General features: G+C 43.1%; 1 long non-coding RNA gene across 1 annotated transcript in view; it reads right to left on the bottom strand.

Moving 5' to 3' along the window:
• LOC129817134 (uncharacterized) overlaps nt 1-15,850 on the bottom strand; it is a 74,226-nt gene extending 58,376 nt beyond the window's left edge. Inside the window, exon 1 of the long non-coding RNA XR_008753664.1 lies at nt 12,950-15,850. This is a non-coding gene — a long non-coding RNA (uncharacterized LOC129817134). The remainder of the gene's footprint in view (nt 1-12,949) is intronic.
• Nucleotides 15,851-18,107: the final 2,257 nt, after the last annotated feature.

Raw genomic sequence — 18,107 nt, 5'->3', positions numbered from 1 at the left:
TTCATCATCCCATCCCTCTTTCTATTTCTCTCCACCTCTCTCTCTCTTTCTCTCTGTCTCTGCATCCCCCCTCTCTCTCTCTCTCTCTCTTTTTCTCTCTCTCTTTTTTTTTCTCTCTCTCTCTCTCAATTCAATTCAAGGGGCTTCATTGGCATGGGAAACGTATGTTAACATTGCCAAAGTAAGTGAAATGGATAAACAAAAGTGAACAATAAACAATAAAAAGTGAACAGTAAACATTACACTCACACAAGTTCCAAAATAATAGAGACATTTCAAACGTCATATGAAGGCTATATAAAGTGTTGTAACGATGTGCAAATAGTTAAAGTACAAAAGGGAAATCAAATAAACATGGGTTGTATTGACAATGGTGTTTGTTCTTCACTGATTGCCCTTTTCTTGTGGCAACAGGTCACAAATGTTGCTGCTGTGATTGGACACTGTGGTATTTCACCCAATAAATATGCATGTTTTAAAATTTTTAACTAGGCAAGTCAGTTAAGAACAAATTCTTATTTACAATGATGTCCTAGGAACAGTGCCTTGTTCAGGGGCAGAATGACAGAATTTGACCCTGTCAGCTCAGGGATTCAATCCACCAACCTTTCGGTTAATGGCCCAACGCTCTAACCACTAGGCTACTTGCTGCCCCAAACAAAATTGGAGTTTATCAAAACTGGATTTGTTTTAGAATTCTTCGTGGGTCTGTGTAATCTGAGGGAAATATGTGTCTCTAATGTGGTCATACATTTGGGAAGAAGTTAGGAAGTACAGCTCTGTTTTCACCTCATTTTGTGGGTAGTGTGAACATAGCCTGTCTTCTCTTGAGAGCCAAGTCTGTCTACGGCAACCTTTCTCAACAGCAAGGCTATGCTCACTGAGTCTGTACACACATTGGCTTGCGAAAGTATTCACTCCCCTTGGCATTTTTCCTGTTTTGTTGCCATACAACCTGAAATTAAAATGCATTTTTTTTTTTTGGGGGGGGGGGGGGGGGGGTTGTATCATTTGATTTACACAACTTTGAAGATGCAAAATATTTTTTCTTGTGAAACAAACAAGAAATAAGACAAAAAAACAGAAGACTTGAGCGTGCGTAACTATTCACCCCCCCAAAGTCAATACTTTGTAGAGCCACCTTTTGCAGCAATTACAGCTGCAGGTCTCTTGGGGTATGTCTCTATAAGCTTGGCACATCTAGCCACTGAGATTTTTGCCCTTTCTTCAAGGCAAAACTGCTCCAGCTCCTTCAAGTTGGATGGGTTCCACTGGTGGACAGCAATCTTTAAGTAATAGATTCTCAATTGGATTGAGGTCTGGGCTTTGACTAGGCCATTCCAAGATATTCAAATGTTTCCCTTTAAACCACTCAAGTATTGCTTTAGCAGTATGCTTAGGGTCATTAACCTGCTGGAAAATGAACCTCCGTTCCAGTCTAAAATCTCTGGAAGACTGAAACAGGTTTCCCTCAATAATTTCCCTATATTTAGCCCCAACCATCATTCCTTCAATTCTGACCAGTTTCCCAGTCCCTGCCGATGAAAAACACAGCATGATGCTGCCACCACCATGCTTCACTGTGAGGATGGTATTCTCGGGGTGATGAGAGGTGTTGGGTTTGCACCAGACATCTCCTTGATGGACAAAAATATACATTTGTTTCATCTGACCAGAGTACCTTCTTCCATATGTTTGGGGAGTCTACCACATGCCTTTTGGTGAACACTTTAAGCAATGCCTTTTTTCTGGCCACTCTTCTGTGAAGCCCAGCTCTGTGGAGTGTGTGGCTTAAAGTGGTCCTATGGACAGATACTCAAATCAAGATACTTCTCCACAACTTTCAGTTTGGAGAGCTCCTTGGTCTTCATGGTGCCGCTCGCTAGGTGGTGCCCCATGCTTAGTGGTGTTGCAGACTCTGGGGCCTTTCAGAACAGGTGTATATATACTGAGATTATGTGACAGATCATGTGATACTTAGATTGCACACAGTTGGACTTTATTTAACTAATTATGTGACTTCTGAAGGTAATTGGTTGCACCAGATCTGATTTAGGGGCTTCATAGCAATACATATGCACACACCACTATTCTGTTTTTTTTTAATTCTTTTTAATTTAACTTCACCAATTTGGACTATTTTGTGTATTTCCATTACATAAAATCCCCCCCACATTTAAAAAAAATTATGAATACTGTCCCTGAATACTTTTGCAAGGCACTTTAGCTGGCCAAAATTAGGAACAGGCAGCCGGCGGCACATTAATTGGGGAGGACGGGCTCATAGTAATGACTGGAACAGAATTAATGGAATGGTATCAACCACATTTCCATGTAGTTGATATCATTCCACTCACTCCATTTCATCCATTATTATGAGCCGTCCTCCCCTCAGCAGCCCTGTGTTAGTGTAGGTTTTCAGTGAATTTATGTAAATCACAAAGCTCCTCTACATTTCCTGCGGTGCAGGAAAATTCTCAGCAACAAAATAGTTATCAAATTAAGATCCTGCATCTGTATGCCTTTGAGGCACAATAATGTACATTTTGGCAAGATAGTACAATTGTTGGCACCAACATAATATTGTAGATGTAGATAGTATACTCTAAAACATTAAAGGATTAATTTACAGTGGGGAAATCTCAGTGTCCTCTCTGCCAAAATGGTACAAAATAAGCCAGCGAAGTTACAGACAAACAGAGCATTTTTACTTGCTGTGGGAGACGGTCAAAAGGCTGACTGATAGAGATCAGACAAGATCACCTGACAATACATCAACTGTGTGCTCCGTTCCAAGAGAGCCTTAAAGACACCCATTTTAGATCTTAATTAATGTGTCTAGACACCATTCAGGCAGTTAATATAGGTGCCTATTACCCACAGTGGTGCCCAGGTTCCATCCCAAATGGCACCCTATTCCCTATACAGTGTACTACTTTTGAGTAGTACATTCAGTACATAAGGAATAGTGCGCAATTTGGGATGCAGCCATGATGAGTATGCAGCAGCAAATTGTTGAGCTGCCACTTACCCCTAGACAGAAAGAGAGAAAAAAAGAGAGAGAGAGAGGAAGAAAGAGAGAGAAAGAGACAGGAAGAGAGAGAGAGAAAGAGAGAGACAGAGAGAGAAAGAAAGAGAGAGAGAAAGACAACCTGAGCCTACGCCTTCACTAAGGTGAATCACTAAAACAATACCGAAATACACTACGGAAAAAGAAGAAACAGCACGTCAGAACGTAATTGAAGAATCCATAGACTCAAACCACTTCTGGGAAAATTGGAAAACAGGAAACACATGAAAAGTTATCTATCCAAAACAAAGATGTATGGGTAAACCACTTCTCCAATCTTTTTGGCCATATACAGTGCCTTGCAAAAGTATTCATCCCCCTTGGTGCTTTTCCTATTTTGTTGCATTACAACCTATAATTTAAATGGATAATTATTCGGATTTCATGTAATGGACATACACAAAATATTCCAAATTGGTGAAGTGAAATGAAAAAGATAACTTGTTTTAAAAAATTCCCCAAAATAAAAAACTGAAAAGTGGTGCGTGGATATGTATTCACCCCGTTTGCTATGAAACCCCTAAATAAGATCGGGTGCAACCAATTACCTTCAGAAGTCACATAATTAGTTAAATAAAGTCCACCTGTGTACAATCTAACTGTCACATGACCTCAGTATATATATACTTGTTCTGAAAGGCCCCAGTCTGCATGTAACGGCAGTCTAGCTCTTCCTCCTCCTCGGACGAGGAGAGGAGAGAAGGATCGGAGGACCAATGTGCAGCGTGGTAATTTTCCATGAATTTAATTAACACAAAGACAAGATACTGACAAACTAATACAAAACAACAAACGACCGTGAAGCTTCAAACGAAAGTGCAATACACAAGCTACTAACGTTAGACATAGACACTATACAAAATAACAAACGAACTAACCGTCACAGTCCTGTGTGGCACAAACACTGACACAGGAAACAATCACCCACAAAATCCCAACACAAAACAAGCCTCCTATATATGATTCTCAATCAGGGACAACGATTGACAGCTGCCTCTGATTGAGAACCATATTAGGCTGGACACAGAAACAGACAAACTAGACACACAACATAGAATTCCCACCCAGCTCACGTCCTGACCAACACTAAACAAGCAAAACACATAAGAACTCTGGTCAGGACGTTACACTGCAACACCACTAAGCACAATTTTTTTTAACCTTTATTAAACTAGGCAAGTCAGTTAAGAACAAATTCTTATTTTCAATGACAGCCTAGGAACAGTGGGTTAACTGCCTTGTTCAGGGGCAGAACGACGGATTTTTACCTTGTCAGCTCAGGGATTCGATCTTGCAACCTTTCGCTTACAAGTCCATTGCTCTAACCACTAGGCTACCTGCCGCCCCAATGAAGACCAAAGAGCTCTCCAAACAGAAATTTGTGGAGAAGTACAGATCAGGTTTGAGTTACAAAAACATATCTGAAACTTTGAACATCCCACGGAGCATCATTAAATAATTTAAATAATATGGCACCACAACAAACCTGCCAAGAGAGGGCCGCCCACCAAAACTCACGAACCAGGCAAGGAGGGCATTAATCAGAGAGGCAACAAAGAGACCAAGATAAGCCTGAAGGAGCTGCAAAGCTCCACAGCGGAGATTTGAGTATCTGTCCATAGGACCACTTTAAGCCAAACACTACACAGAGCTGGGCTTTGAATTGAGCTTTTTGGCCATTAAGGAAAACGCTATGTCTGGTGCAAACCCAACACCTCTCATCACCCCATCACCCCGCTATTTTGACATAAATGGACATAAATGATGGACATAATCGAACAAAACAAACATTTATTGTGGAACTGCGATTTATGGGAGTGCATTCTGATGAAGATCATCAAAGGTAAATATTTATAATGCTATTTCAGACTAATGTTGACGGCGCAACATGGCGGATATTTCTTTTGGCTGGCGGATATTTCTTTTGGCTATTTCTGTGAATTCATGTGGCTCTCTGCAAAATCATAGCATGTTATTGAACTACTGAACATAACACACCAATGTAAAATGAGATTTTTGGATATAAATATGCACTTTATCGAACAAAACATATATGTATTGTGTAACATGAAGTACTATGAGTGTCATCTGATGAAGATCATCAAAGGTTAGTGATTAATTTTATCTCTATTTGTGCTTTTTGTGACTCCTCTCTTTGGTGGGAAAAATGGCTGTGTTTTTCTGTGACTTGGTGGTGACCTAACATAATCGTTTGTGGAGCTTCGCTGGATTAACGAGAATTGTATCTTTAAAATGGTGCCTAATACTTGTATGTTTGAGAAATGTGATTTATGAGATTTCTGTTGATTTGTATTTGGCGCCCTGCTAGCGGAACCCCAGTCCTCGACAGGTTAAACTCTTTAACATCCTCCTTAGTGCTGGCATCTTCCCCAATATTTGGAAACAAGGACTGATCACCCCAATCCACAAAAGTGGAGACAAATTTGACCCCAATAACTACTGTGGGATGTGCACCAACAGCAACAGAAAATCCTCTGCATTATCAGTAACAGCAGACTCGTACATTTCCTCAGTGAAAACAATGTACTGAGCAAATGTCAAATTGACTTTTTACCAAATTACCGTACGACAGACCACGTATTCACTCTGCACATGCTAATTGACAAACAAACAAAACAAAACAAAAGCAAAGTGTTGTCATGATTTGTTGATTTCAAAAAAGCTTTTGACTCAATTTGGCATGAGGGGCGTCTGTACAAATTGATGGAAAGTGATGTTGGGGGAAAAACATATGACATTATAAAATCCATGTACACAAACAAAAATTGCCAAAAAACACACATTTCTTTCCACATGGCCGTGGGGTGAGATAGGGATGCAGCTTAAGCCCCACCCTGATAAACATGTATATCAACGAATTGGTGAGGGCACTAGAACAGTCTGCAGCACCTGGTCTCAACATACTAGAATCTGAAGTCAAATATCTACTGTTTGCTGATGATCTGGTTCTTCTGACCCCAACCAGGAAGGGCCTACAGCAGCACCTAGATCTTCTGCACAGATTCTGTCAGACCTGGGCCCTGACAGTAAATCTCAGTAAGACAAAAATAATGGTGTTCCAAAAAAGGTCTAGTTGCCAGGACCACGAATACAAATTCCATCTAGACACCGTTGCCCCAAAAAAGTATACATACCTCGACCTAAACATTAGCGACACAGGTAACTTCCACAAAGCTGTGAACAATCTGAGAGACAAGGCAAGAAGGGCCTTCTATGCAGTCCCCTAAGCAAGCTGGTCCTGGGGCTCTGTTCACAGACACAACACACATTGGAAAGAATTAACAAACAATTAACTAGAATGCTATTTGGCACTAAACAGAGAGTACACAGTGGCAGAATTCCTGACCACTGTGACTGACCAAAACTTAAGGAAAGCTTTGACTATGTACAGACTCAGTGAGCATAGCCTTGCTATTGAGAAAGGCCCGCAGTAGGCAGACCTGGCTCTCAAGAAAAGACAGACTATATGCACACTGCCCACAAAATGATGTGAAAACAGAGCTGCACTTCCTAACCTGCCAAAATATATTGACTATATTAGAGACACATGTTTCCCTCAGATTACACAGACCCACAAAGATTTCGAAAACAAACCCCATTTTGATAAACTCCCATAGCTATTGGGTGAAATACCATAGTGTGTCATCCCAGCAGCAAGATGGGGAGGGAGGGAGGGAGGGAGGGAGAGAGAGAGAGAGAGAGAGAGAGAGAGAGAGAGAGAGAGAGATGAGAGAGGAGAGAGAGAGAGAGAGAGAGAGAGAGAGAGAGAGAGAGAGAGAGAGAGAGAGAGAGAAAGTAAGAGAGAGAGAGAGAGAAAGAGAGAAAGTAAGAGAGAGAGAGAGAGAAAGAGAGAGAGAGAGAGAGAGAGAGAGAGAGAGAGAGAGAGAGAGAGAGAGAGAGAGAGAGAGAGAGAGAGAGAGAGAGAGAGAGAGGTTCCTATAATCACAACAGGACACGTCTTATCCACTTCAATTTCCTTTTCCTCACTCTGTAACGCCCTATCAAACACACTGTTCATAGGATGCACTCAGTGATGAGAATCCTAACCCTAGCTCCAACTCAATTTAACCACTGAGCATTATGTAAAATAAGTTCAACAGCTCCTCTTAATCATACAAACACGAGCCAAGAAGCGTGCAAGGTGGAAACTGAGCTGCACTTCCTAACCTCCTGCCACATATTTCCCTCAGATTACACAGACCCACAAAGAATCCTAAAAAAAAATCTAATTTTCAAAAATCTAAAAATCTAACTCCCGTATCTATTGGGTGAAATACCACATTGTGCCATCATAGCAGCAAGATTTGTGACCCGTTTCCACAAGAAAAGGGAAAACAATGAAGAACAAACACCATTGTAAATACAACCTATATTTATGTTTATTTATCTTCTCTTTTGCACTTGAACTATTTGCACATAATGTGACATTTTATATGTCTTTATTCTTTAGGGAACTTTTGTGAGTGTAATGTTTACTGTTCATTTGTATTGTTTATTTCACTTTTGTATATTATCTATTTCACTTGCTTTGGCAATTTAACATATGTTTCCCATGTCAATAAAGCCCTTAAATTGAAAATGAAAGAGAGATTGAGAGAGAGAGAGATGTATACAATGTATACTGGCAATACGTGCAGCATTAAAATTGGCAAGAAAATAATAGAAATATTTAACCAGGGGTGGGGCCTTCGCCAGGGTTGTAATCTGAGCCTGACTCTTCAATATTTACATCAACGAATTGGCCACTATTCTAGAAAAATCCTCAGCCCCTGGTGTTAGTCTCCACAATTCAGAGGTTAAATGCCTACTCTTCGCAGATGACCTATGCCTGCTGTCACCCACAGCACCTGGCCGATTTTCCAGAGAAGATCCAGATCTCAGGGAATCAAACCAAAGTTCTCAATTGGTACAAAATATATAGAGTACTGCACACACTACAATTACGTAGGTTTAAAAATAAGCTCAACTGGACACCTTAATGAGGCAGTGAATGAACTGAGAGAGAAAGCACGCAGGGCATTCTACGCCATTAAAAAACTAATTCAAAGTGAAATACCTATTAAAATTTGGCTAAAACTAATTGAATGTGTCATTGGACCAATTGCACTTTATGGCAGTGAGGTGTGGGGTCCACTTGCAAAAAGGGTTTTCATCAAATGGGACAAACACCCAATTGAAACCCTGCAACCCTGTTCTGTAAGATTCTCCTACATGTCCAGAGGAAAACTACAAACAATGCATGCAGGGCAGAATTAGGCCAATATCCACTAATAATAAAAACTCAAAGAGCAATTAAGTTTTGGAAACATCTAATATCTCATATCATTACCAAGCCCTGCAATGCCAAGAGCTGAGCAAAGAAAAGAGTCCCCTCATCTAGCTGGTACTGGGGCTGAGTTCACAAACTTGTTCTACTAACACACTGAAGACTCAGGACCAGAACATCCAATCAATCAGAATAAACCAAATTACAACACAGTCAAAACAAAACTACATTGCTTATTGGGAAACACAAGCACAAAGCAAAATGCAGTGCTATCTGGCCCTAAATCGACAGTAACACCGAGGCTAACTATTTGACCATGGTTACTGATCAAAACCTTAGAAAGACCTTGACAAAGTACAGGCTCAGTGGAAAACCACACAGGAAAACCTGGCTCCCTGTAGAGGAAAGGCTGTGCAACCACTGCACAAGAGCAGAACCTGAGATGGAGCTGCATTTCCTGACAAAATGTGAAAAATATAAAACAATTAGAGTGTAATTTCCCCAAATTTGAAACCCTTATTCAAGGTTTCCACATATCCACTTCCATTTTCTTTTCCTCACTCTGTAACGCCCTATCAAACACTGTTCATAGGATGTACTCAGTGATGAGAACCCTAACCCTAGCTTAATGCCCACAGCTCCAGCTCAAGTTAACCACTGAGCATTATGTCAAATAAGTTCAACAGCTCCTTTCAATCATACAGGACTTTAGAGACAAAAACAAAAGCAAAGAAGTGTGCAAGAAACTACCTCAACTATCAGCCTGAGATACTGAAGACTACCTCAACTATCAGCCTGAGATACTGAAGACTACCTCAACTATCAGCCTGAGATACTGAAGACTACCTCAACAATCAGCCTGAGATCCTGAAGACTACCTCAACTATCAGCCTGAGATACTGAAGACTACCTCAACAATCAGCCTGAGATCCTGAAGACTACCTCAACTATCAGCCTGAGATACTGAAGACTACCTCAACTATCAGCCTGAGATACTGAAGACTACCTCAACTATCAGCCTGAGATACTGAAGACTACCTCAACAATCAGCCTGAGATACTGAAGACTACCTCAACAATCAGCCTGAGATACTGAAGACTACCTCAACTATCAGCCTGAGATACTGAAGACTACCTCAACTATCAGCCTGAGATACTGAAGACAACCTCAACTATCAGCCTGAGATACTGAAGACTACCTCAACTATCAGCCTGAGATACTGAAGACTACCTCAACAATCAACCTGAGATACTGAAGACTACCTCAACAATCAGCCTGAGATCCTGAAGACTACCTCAACTATCAGCCTGAGATACTGAAGACTACCTCAACTATCAGCCTGAGATACTGAAGACTACCTCAACTATCAGCCTGAGATACTGAAGACTACCTCAACAATCAGCCTGAGATACTGAAGACTACCTCAACTATCAGCCTGAGATACTGAAGACTACCTCAACTATCAGCCTGAGATACTGAAGACTACCTCAACTATCAGCCTGAGATACTGAAGACTACCTCAACAATCAGCCTGAGATACTGAAGACTACCTCAACTATCAGCCTGAGATACTGAAGACTACCTCAACTATCAGCCTGAGATACTAAAGACTACCTCAACGATCAGCCTGAGATACTGAAGACTACCTCAACTATCAGCCTGAGATACTGAATACTACCTCAACTATCAGCCTGAGATACTGAAGACTACCTCAACTATCAGCCTGAGATACTGAAGACTACCTCAACTATCAGCCTGAGATACTGCAGACTACCTCAACAATCAGCCTGAGATACTGAAGACTACCTCAACTATCAGCCTGAGATACTGAAGACTACCTCAACTATCAGCCTGAGATACTGAAGACTACCTCAACTATCAGCCTGAGATACTGAAGACTACCTCAACAATCAGCCTGAGATACTGAAGACTACCTCAACAATCAGCCTGAGATACTGAAGACTACCTCAACTATCAGCCTGAGATACTGAAGACTACCTCAACTATCAGCCTGAGATACTGAAGACTACCTCAACTATCAGCCTGAGATACTGAAGACTACCTCAACTATCAGCCTGAGATACTGAAGACTACTTCAACTATCAGCCTGAGATACTGAAGACTACCTCAACTATCAGCCTGAGATACTGAAGACTACCTCAACAATCAGCCTGAGATACTGAAGACAACCTCAACTATCAGCCTGAGATACTGAAGACTACCTCAACTATCAGCCTGAGATACTGAAGACTACCTCAACTATCAGCCTGAGATACTGAAGACTACCTCAACAATCAGCCTGAGATACTGAAGACTACCTCAACTATCAGCCTGAGATACTGAAGACTACCTCAACAATCAGCCTGAGATACTGAAGACTACCTCAACTATCAGCCTGAGATACTAAAGACTACTTCAACTATCAGCCTGAGATACTGAAGACTACCTCAACTATCAGCCTGAGATACTGAAGATAAAAAGAGGGTTTGTCAGCAGAAAGGGAACTGTCTGAACAGTGTCACAGATAACTGCCTAATAGCACCCTATTCCCTACTGTATAGTGAACTACGTTTTACCAGAGCCCTATGGACACTACTTTTGACCAAGGCCTGTACAAAAGTAGCGCACCAAAGAGGGAAAAGAGTGCCATTGTGACGCAAACAATGTATTTTTCCTGGATTGTAATCAGAGTCCGGCCTGCACGGTAGCCTCTGTGCTCTATGCTCTGTGCTCCGGCAGAAAAGGCCATGCAGCCTGTATCCCAAATGGCACCTTATTCCCTATATGGCGTGCCACTTTTGATCAAGGCCCTGGTCAAAAGTAGTGCACTATATAGGGAATAGGGTGCCATTGGGGACACAACCCACCATATTTACTTGCTGTGGAACAGATTGAGTGCTGTACCTTACAACAGAATCCTGATAAAAACGCCTTGTGCTGGTGTTCAGTTTATCTTGCAGGGATATCCTCCTCACTGAGACAGAGAAAGATTAGGTTCTATCCCAGGCTCAATCCCAAATGGCACCCTTTTCCCTATATAGTGCACTACTTTTGACCAGGGCCCATAGGGCATTGGTTAAAAGTAGTGCACTATTTAGGGAAAAAGGATGCAGTTCGGGACGAGTCACAGTGGTAGCACAGACACGGATGTCCTCACCCATGGAAGTGGACACACACCGGTCCGCCCACTCCTGCCTGGGAGGACACCATCTTGGAAATGAAAACAAAGGAGAAATTCCACTCACTGAAATACTGTACCACCAGCCTACCATTGAAATGGAAACAAGATGACATAGGTGGTAGTGGTAGAATAGCTGACATGAACGTTAAATATACATTATATCAGGGTTCCTTCTCTCAGAATCAGAAGGATGCTAAAAATAATCTGTCTGCCTGCCTGCCTGTCGGTCTGCCTGTCTGTCTGTATATCTGCCTGTCTGACTGGCTACCTACCTGTCTGCCTGTAGATCTGCCTGTCTGGCTGCCTACCTGCCTGTCTGGCTGGCTACCTGCCTGTCTGCCTGTAGGTCTGCCTGTCTGGCTGGCTACCTGCCTGTCTGCCTATAGATCTGCCTGTCTGGCTGGCTGCCTACCTGCCTGTCTGCCTGTCTGGCTGGCTACCTGCCTGTCTACCTGTAGGTCTGCCTGTCTGGCTGCCTACCTGCCTGTCTGCATGTAGGTCTGCCTGTCTGGCTGGCTACCTGCCTGTCTGCCTGTAGATCTGCCTGTCTGGCTGGCTACCTGCCTATCTGCCTGTGTGTCTGCTTGCCTGCCATCCTACCTGTATGTCTGCCCGCCTGCCTGCCTGCCAGCCTGTCTGTCTGGCTGTCTGTCTGTGAGCTTGTAAAGGGAGGAAGATGATTTCACACACCTGTGTATGCCTTTGAATAATATAAAGTATTGTAGATGGGAGCTGAATAAAGTGTGTACACAGTGGAAGTGATTGAGATGTAGGCCTAGTTGTGGGGTATATTGATGTAGAGATATAAAGACACTCATTGGCTCAGACAGAGAGACAGAGCATTGTTTCCAACATAATATGTTTTGGGGAGAACGGAATAAAATAAAGGGGTTATTGGATCCCAAATGGCACCCTATTCCCCAGGCCTCTGGTCAAAAGTAGTGCACTATATAGGGAATAGGGTGCCATTTTGGTACATAGACATATACTTTCTACGGGAGCATGATTATTTGTGGAAGTGTCAAACTCCACAGGATATGTAACCTCTCTCTTCTGACAGTCACTCATCATCCCAGCAGCTAATATGATGCCCCTCAGCAGCCACTGGTTTGGTTCACAATAGGCAATAATCCATAACCCTCACCCAGGCCCCTAACTTATTTTAAGCCACTGAAACAAACAACAAAATGAAACAAAACAGCGGAGGATAGAGGAGGCATGACAAAGAGCTTGTAAAGCAGGGATAGTTTGATGGTTCCTTGTGGCTTTCCTCCATATCATCTAGTCTTGATTACTGTTTTGTTCCTCCTGATCTGGCATCTCGCCACTGTGCTGCAGCAATTACCATATTATACAGCACTCCACGAAACATGCAATTTAATCATTACCTTTAAAGTCGCATTTTTATTACCAGTGAATCTTTTTACCAGATCCTCACTCCTCTCTCCGCTCCTCTCCGCTCCTCTCCGCTCCTCTCCGCTCCTCTCTCCACTCCTCTCTCCGCTCCTCTCAGCTCCTCTCCCCGCTCTTTTCTCCGCTCCTCTCTCCACTCCTCTCTCCGCTCCTTCTCCGCTCCTTCTCCTTTCCTCTCTCTGCTCCTCTCTCCGTTCCTCTCTCCGCTTCTTCTCCGTTCCTCTCTCCGCTCCTCTCCCCACTCTTCTCTCTGATCCTTCTCCACTCTTCTCTCCACTCATCTCCCGGTCTCCAGCTGCTTATATAAAACCTCTCATAAAACACATACAGAGAAAACGGTGTGCATGCAGATAGCACTCCTCCACCTGTAATTCATCCTTATAATCAGACTCTCGTAATTTCCACAGATATGAAGGTTAATGAGCGAGGGCAGCTAGAGACCTGAATGCAGAAATGCATTCCTTTCTCTTGTGTGTTACTTTATCTTACCAGACATATACAGTCATCCAGATGCATTGTAACTTTTATGTCCCTTCATCAACGCTGATTTTAAAGTGTCTCCACTTTCCACATAAGTCCAGCACTGAGCTATCTGACAGAATAGCATAAAGGTTGTTACTGTGCATTGTACAATAAACCACACCCAGCACCCATCATCCATCTCCACAATAGTTAACACAACACTTAATTCATTCCACAAACTTATTTTCATTTTCATATGAATACATAAGTGGATAATCCAAATAGTTGTTATTGTTCATAATAACAATAATAATTTGACACTTTAATGAGAAAAACAACCACAACAGATTCAATGCCTCCCAGGCCTATATGTGAGAATGCGGAGTGCATGACAATGGCTGCCATGGCCTTGGTGTGAAGGAGAGGCTGTTGTCCCTCTGAAGAGCCTTCCAGTCTAATCAATGCCTCTCTCAGGATCATTTAAATCCTAAATGTGTAACAATAGTTTATTTATTTGAGGTTACTCCACAGCTTTTATATTGTCACATCTCATTGTATGATATGCAGCTTTGTCCAGCTGTAAGTGGATACATACTATTTGTACAAACTACATATCTAAGATCTTAATTTGATTACCCTTAATGCCCATTAATAACATTCCACGTAATAATTCAAATTTCCTGTTGCTGAATTATTATTTTCCTGCTGTAGCAAACTGGTTCAAATTAAGATCCTACATCTTTATATTAGAGCTATGTTGTTTCGAGTTGCTTCTTTAATTATAGATCAAAGTGAATACCAATGGCTAAGTAGATGTCATTCAGTCATTTATAGGGAGGAGCATTCCAGTTCACAGTAGGACAGGGCAGCTAATGTAACACAATCAATCAATCAATAAAATGTATTTATAAAGCCCTTTTTACATCAGCAGTTGTTAAAGTGCTTTACAGATACCCAGCATAAAACCCCAAAGAGCAAGCAGTGCAGATGCAGGAGCACAAGAGACACAGGAGAACCAGAGGAGAGGATGAGTACCCCCAGTCTTCCTGGGTGGAGGAGCCCAGTCTCTGGCCTGCCGCTGACCCAGGATGCATCCCAAAGGGCACCCTAATCCCTTTACAGTGCACATTGATTCACCCTGGCTGTCACTAATTGAAAGTCTTTGTTTATCATCAGTATTGAATAAAAAAAACGTAGCGTAACATAAAACATAACATAAAGCTGAAGGTGGGGAGAATCTCAAATGCGTACTCCTTACATCCTCTCTCATCACTACTCACCTCCTTCTCAAAACCCATTGGATGAGAAAGCCAGATGTCCCTCCCCTCTAACCTTCTACTCTAATGGGTTTTGAAAAGGAGGAGAGGAGAGATGACGTGAGGAGTATGCAGTTGAGATTCTTGCAGAATATCTCAAGGTGTTCACAGTGCCTAAATTAGAACTATCTTAATTTGCGTCACATAGGGGCAGTCACAGGGGGAGTGAGAGGAGGGTGAGAAAAGTTTGACATAATTTCAGCAGTTATACAGTTCAGTGCTCAGAGGGATGGAAGGAGGGAGTGAAGTGTGAGGGGAAGAGAGGAGGAGAGAGAGAGACATAAATGAGAGCAGGGCGTAAACGGACTACATTAGTGACAGCTCCATTACCCAGAGGTGGGCAGATGTCCGCCTGGCGCCTGATTGTGTTAGCAGCTGAAGCAAGTGGAGCAGGAGGGGAGTGGAGGGGGTGGGAGGGTGGAGGGCAGAGAGAGAGAGAGACAGAGAGAGAAAAAGAGAGAGGAAAGGAGAAGGGGAGTGGGGAGGAGAGGAGGGGAGAGGTAGAGGGAGAGAGAGAGAGAGAGAAAAGGAGAAGGGGAGTGGGGAGGAGAGGAGGGGTAGAGCGAGAGAGAGAGAGGGAGGATGGGCAGCACCAGGCAGGTGTTCTCCCTGTGGGTCCCTCCCCCAGCACGGTGTTCACTGACCCATGCAAAGACACTTCTCACCTGGCCTGGCTCCGTAGTCTGGTCCCATAGCCTGGCCCCCACCATAGAGGACAGGAAAGAGGGGAATGAATGACGAGGTAAAGAAGGAAGAATAAGAGGAAGGAAGAGTAGTGTGATTCTCTAGATATCCGTTTTCCTCTCTCTGCTGACTGTAAATCTGTGTCCCAAATGGCAACCTATTCCCTGTATTGAGCACTATTCTCTAGCAGAGCCCCCATGGCCCTGGTTAAAAGTAGTGTACTAAATAGGGAATAAGGTGGCATTTGGGACGATAGCTATGGCTCTGTTGAATGTAGTGTCACATCGCTTAATGGTCTGATTTGAGATAGGCTTGGAATACACTCTAATTAGCCTGCCGTGCCTTCCGGACTTGCACTTCCTTAAATGCAAATGTGTGTGAGTGTGTGTCTGCATATGTTATGGACGTCACGTTGATTGCTTTTACATATTTACATTGACCCCCCCCCCCCCCCCCCCCCCCCATTTGTTTTTACACTGCTGCTACTCGCTGTTTATTATCTATGCATAGTGTCACGGATCCCCCCAGTACTGCTGCTCATTCCGTGCACCAGTTCCGGAGGTCTATGTCACCGGCCTCTAAGAGTCACTTAACTGGATCATTACACACACCTGGTTCCCATTCCCCCTGATTAGTAATTGTATATATGTGCCCTCTGTTCACCATTGTCTTGTCGGTTATTGTTCCCATGTCCGTTGGTCTTGTGAGTACCTATGCGTATTGTGTACTCGTTATTACTGGTCTCGTCCCGTGTATTGTTATTACTGGTCTCGTCCCGTGTATTGTTATTACTGGTCTCGTCCCGTGTATTGTTATTACTGGTCTCGTCCCGTGTATTGTTATTACTGGTCTCGTCCCGTGTATTGTTATTACTGGTCTCGTCCCGTGTATTGTTATTACTGGTCTCGTCCCGTGTATTGTTATTACTGGTCTCGTCCCGTGTTACTGGTCCCGTCCCGTGTATTGTTATTACTGGTCTCGTCCCGTGTATTGTTATTACTGGTCCCGTCCCGTGTATTGTTATTACTGGTCTCGTCCCGTGTATTGTTATTACTGGTCTCGTCCCGTGTATTGTTATTACTGGTCTCGTCCCGTGTATTGTTATTACTGGTCTCGTCCCGTGTATTGTTATTACTGGTCCCGTCCCGTGTATTGTTATTACTGGTCCCGTCCCGTGTATTGTTATTACTGGTCTCGTCCCGTGTATTGTTATTACTGGTCTCGTCCCGTGTATTGTTATTACTGGTCCCGTCCCGTGTATTGTTATTACTGGTTCATCCCGTGTATTGTTATTACTGGTCCCGTCCCGTGTATTGTTATTACTGGTCTCGTCCCGTGTATTGTTATTACTGGTCTCGTCCCGTGTATTGTTATTACTGGTCTCGTCCCGTGTATTGTTATTACTGGTCTCGTCCCGTGTATTGTTATTACTGGTCTCGTCCCGTGTATTGTTATTACTGGTCTCGTCCCGTGTATTGTTATTACTGGTCTCGTCCCGTGTATTGTTATTACTGGTCTCGTCCCGTGTATTGTTATTACTGGTCTCGTCCCGTGTATTGTTATTACTGGTCTCGTCCCATGTATTGTTTTTACTGGTCTCGTCCCGTTTATTGTTATTACTGGTCTCGTCCCGTGTATTGTTATTACTGGTCTCGTCCCGTTTATTGTTATTACTGGTCTCGTCCCGTTTATTGTTATTACTGGTCTCGTCCCGTGTATTGTTATTACTGGTCTCGTCCCGTGTATTGTTATTACTGGTCTCGTCCCGTGTATTGTTATTACTGGTCTCGTCCCGTGTATTGTTATTACTGGTCTCGTCCCGTTTATTGTTATTACTGGTCTCGTCCCGTTTATTGTTATTACTGGTCTCGTCCCGTTTATTGTTATTACTGGTCTCGTCCCGTGTATTGTTATTACTGGTCTCGTCCCGTGTATTGTTATTACTGGTCTCGTCCCGTGTATTGTTATTACTGGTCTCGTCCCGTATATTTATTAGAGGTTTAACCTCACTCTTTTGTTTGGGTTACATCCCTGTGTTTTTGTATACATGTTTGTTTTGGGCTTCGTCCCCGTGCCTTTTCATGTCATGTTGTATTTTGGGTGGAATCTTCAAACCAATGTTACGTATTCCTGCGCCTGTCTCTAATCATTTATACAACGTGACAGAATAACTGACCCTAAATGGAGACAGCGGGAATGGCCCGTCCGTCCGACGACACAACTTTGGCAGCTGCAACTGACCCGCACTGATTCCCTGTGGTCATCCCCGAGACCGGTGTCGTTCCACTGCTGGTGCAGCGCTCAGGGGGGGGTACTGTCACGGATCCCCGTGGTACTGCTGCTCATTCCGGAAGTCTACTCACTGGAATCTAGGCGTCATTAAACTGTTTCATTACGCACACCTGGTTCCCATTCCCCCTGATTAGTAATTGTATATATGTTCACCATTGTCTTGGTCGATTATTGTTCCCGTCTGTTGATCTTATGAGTACCTGTGCGTTGTTGTTTCGGCTTTCGTGCTACATGTATTGTGCACTTGTTATTAAGGGTCTCGTCCGTGTAGTGTTATTAAGGGTCTCGTCCATGTAGTGTTATTAAGGGTCTCGTCCGTGTAGTGTTATTAAGGGTCTTGTCCGTGTAGTGTTATTAAGGGTCTCGTCCATGTAGTGTTATTAAGGGTCTCGTCCGTGTAGT

The sequence above is a fragment of the Salvelinus fontinalis genome, chromosome 20, assembly GCF_029448725.1.
Source record: "Salvelinus fontinalis isolate EN_2023a chromosome 20, ASM2944872v1, whole genome shotgun sequence".
NCBI lineage: Eukaryota > Metazoa > Chordata > Actinopteri > Salmoniformes > Salmonidae > Salvelinus > Salvelinus fontinalis.
This window is presented reverse-complemented; position numbering and strand designations above follow the sequence as displayed.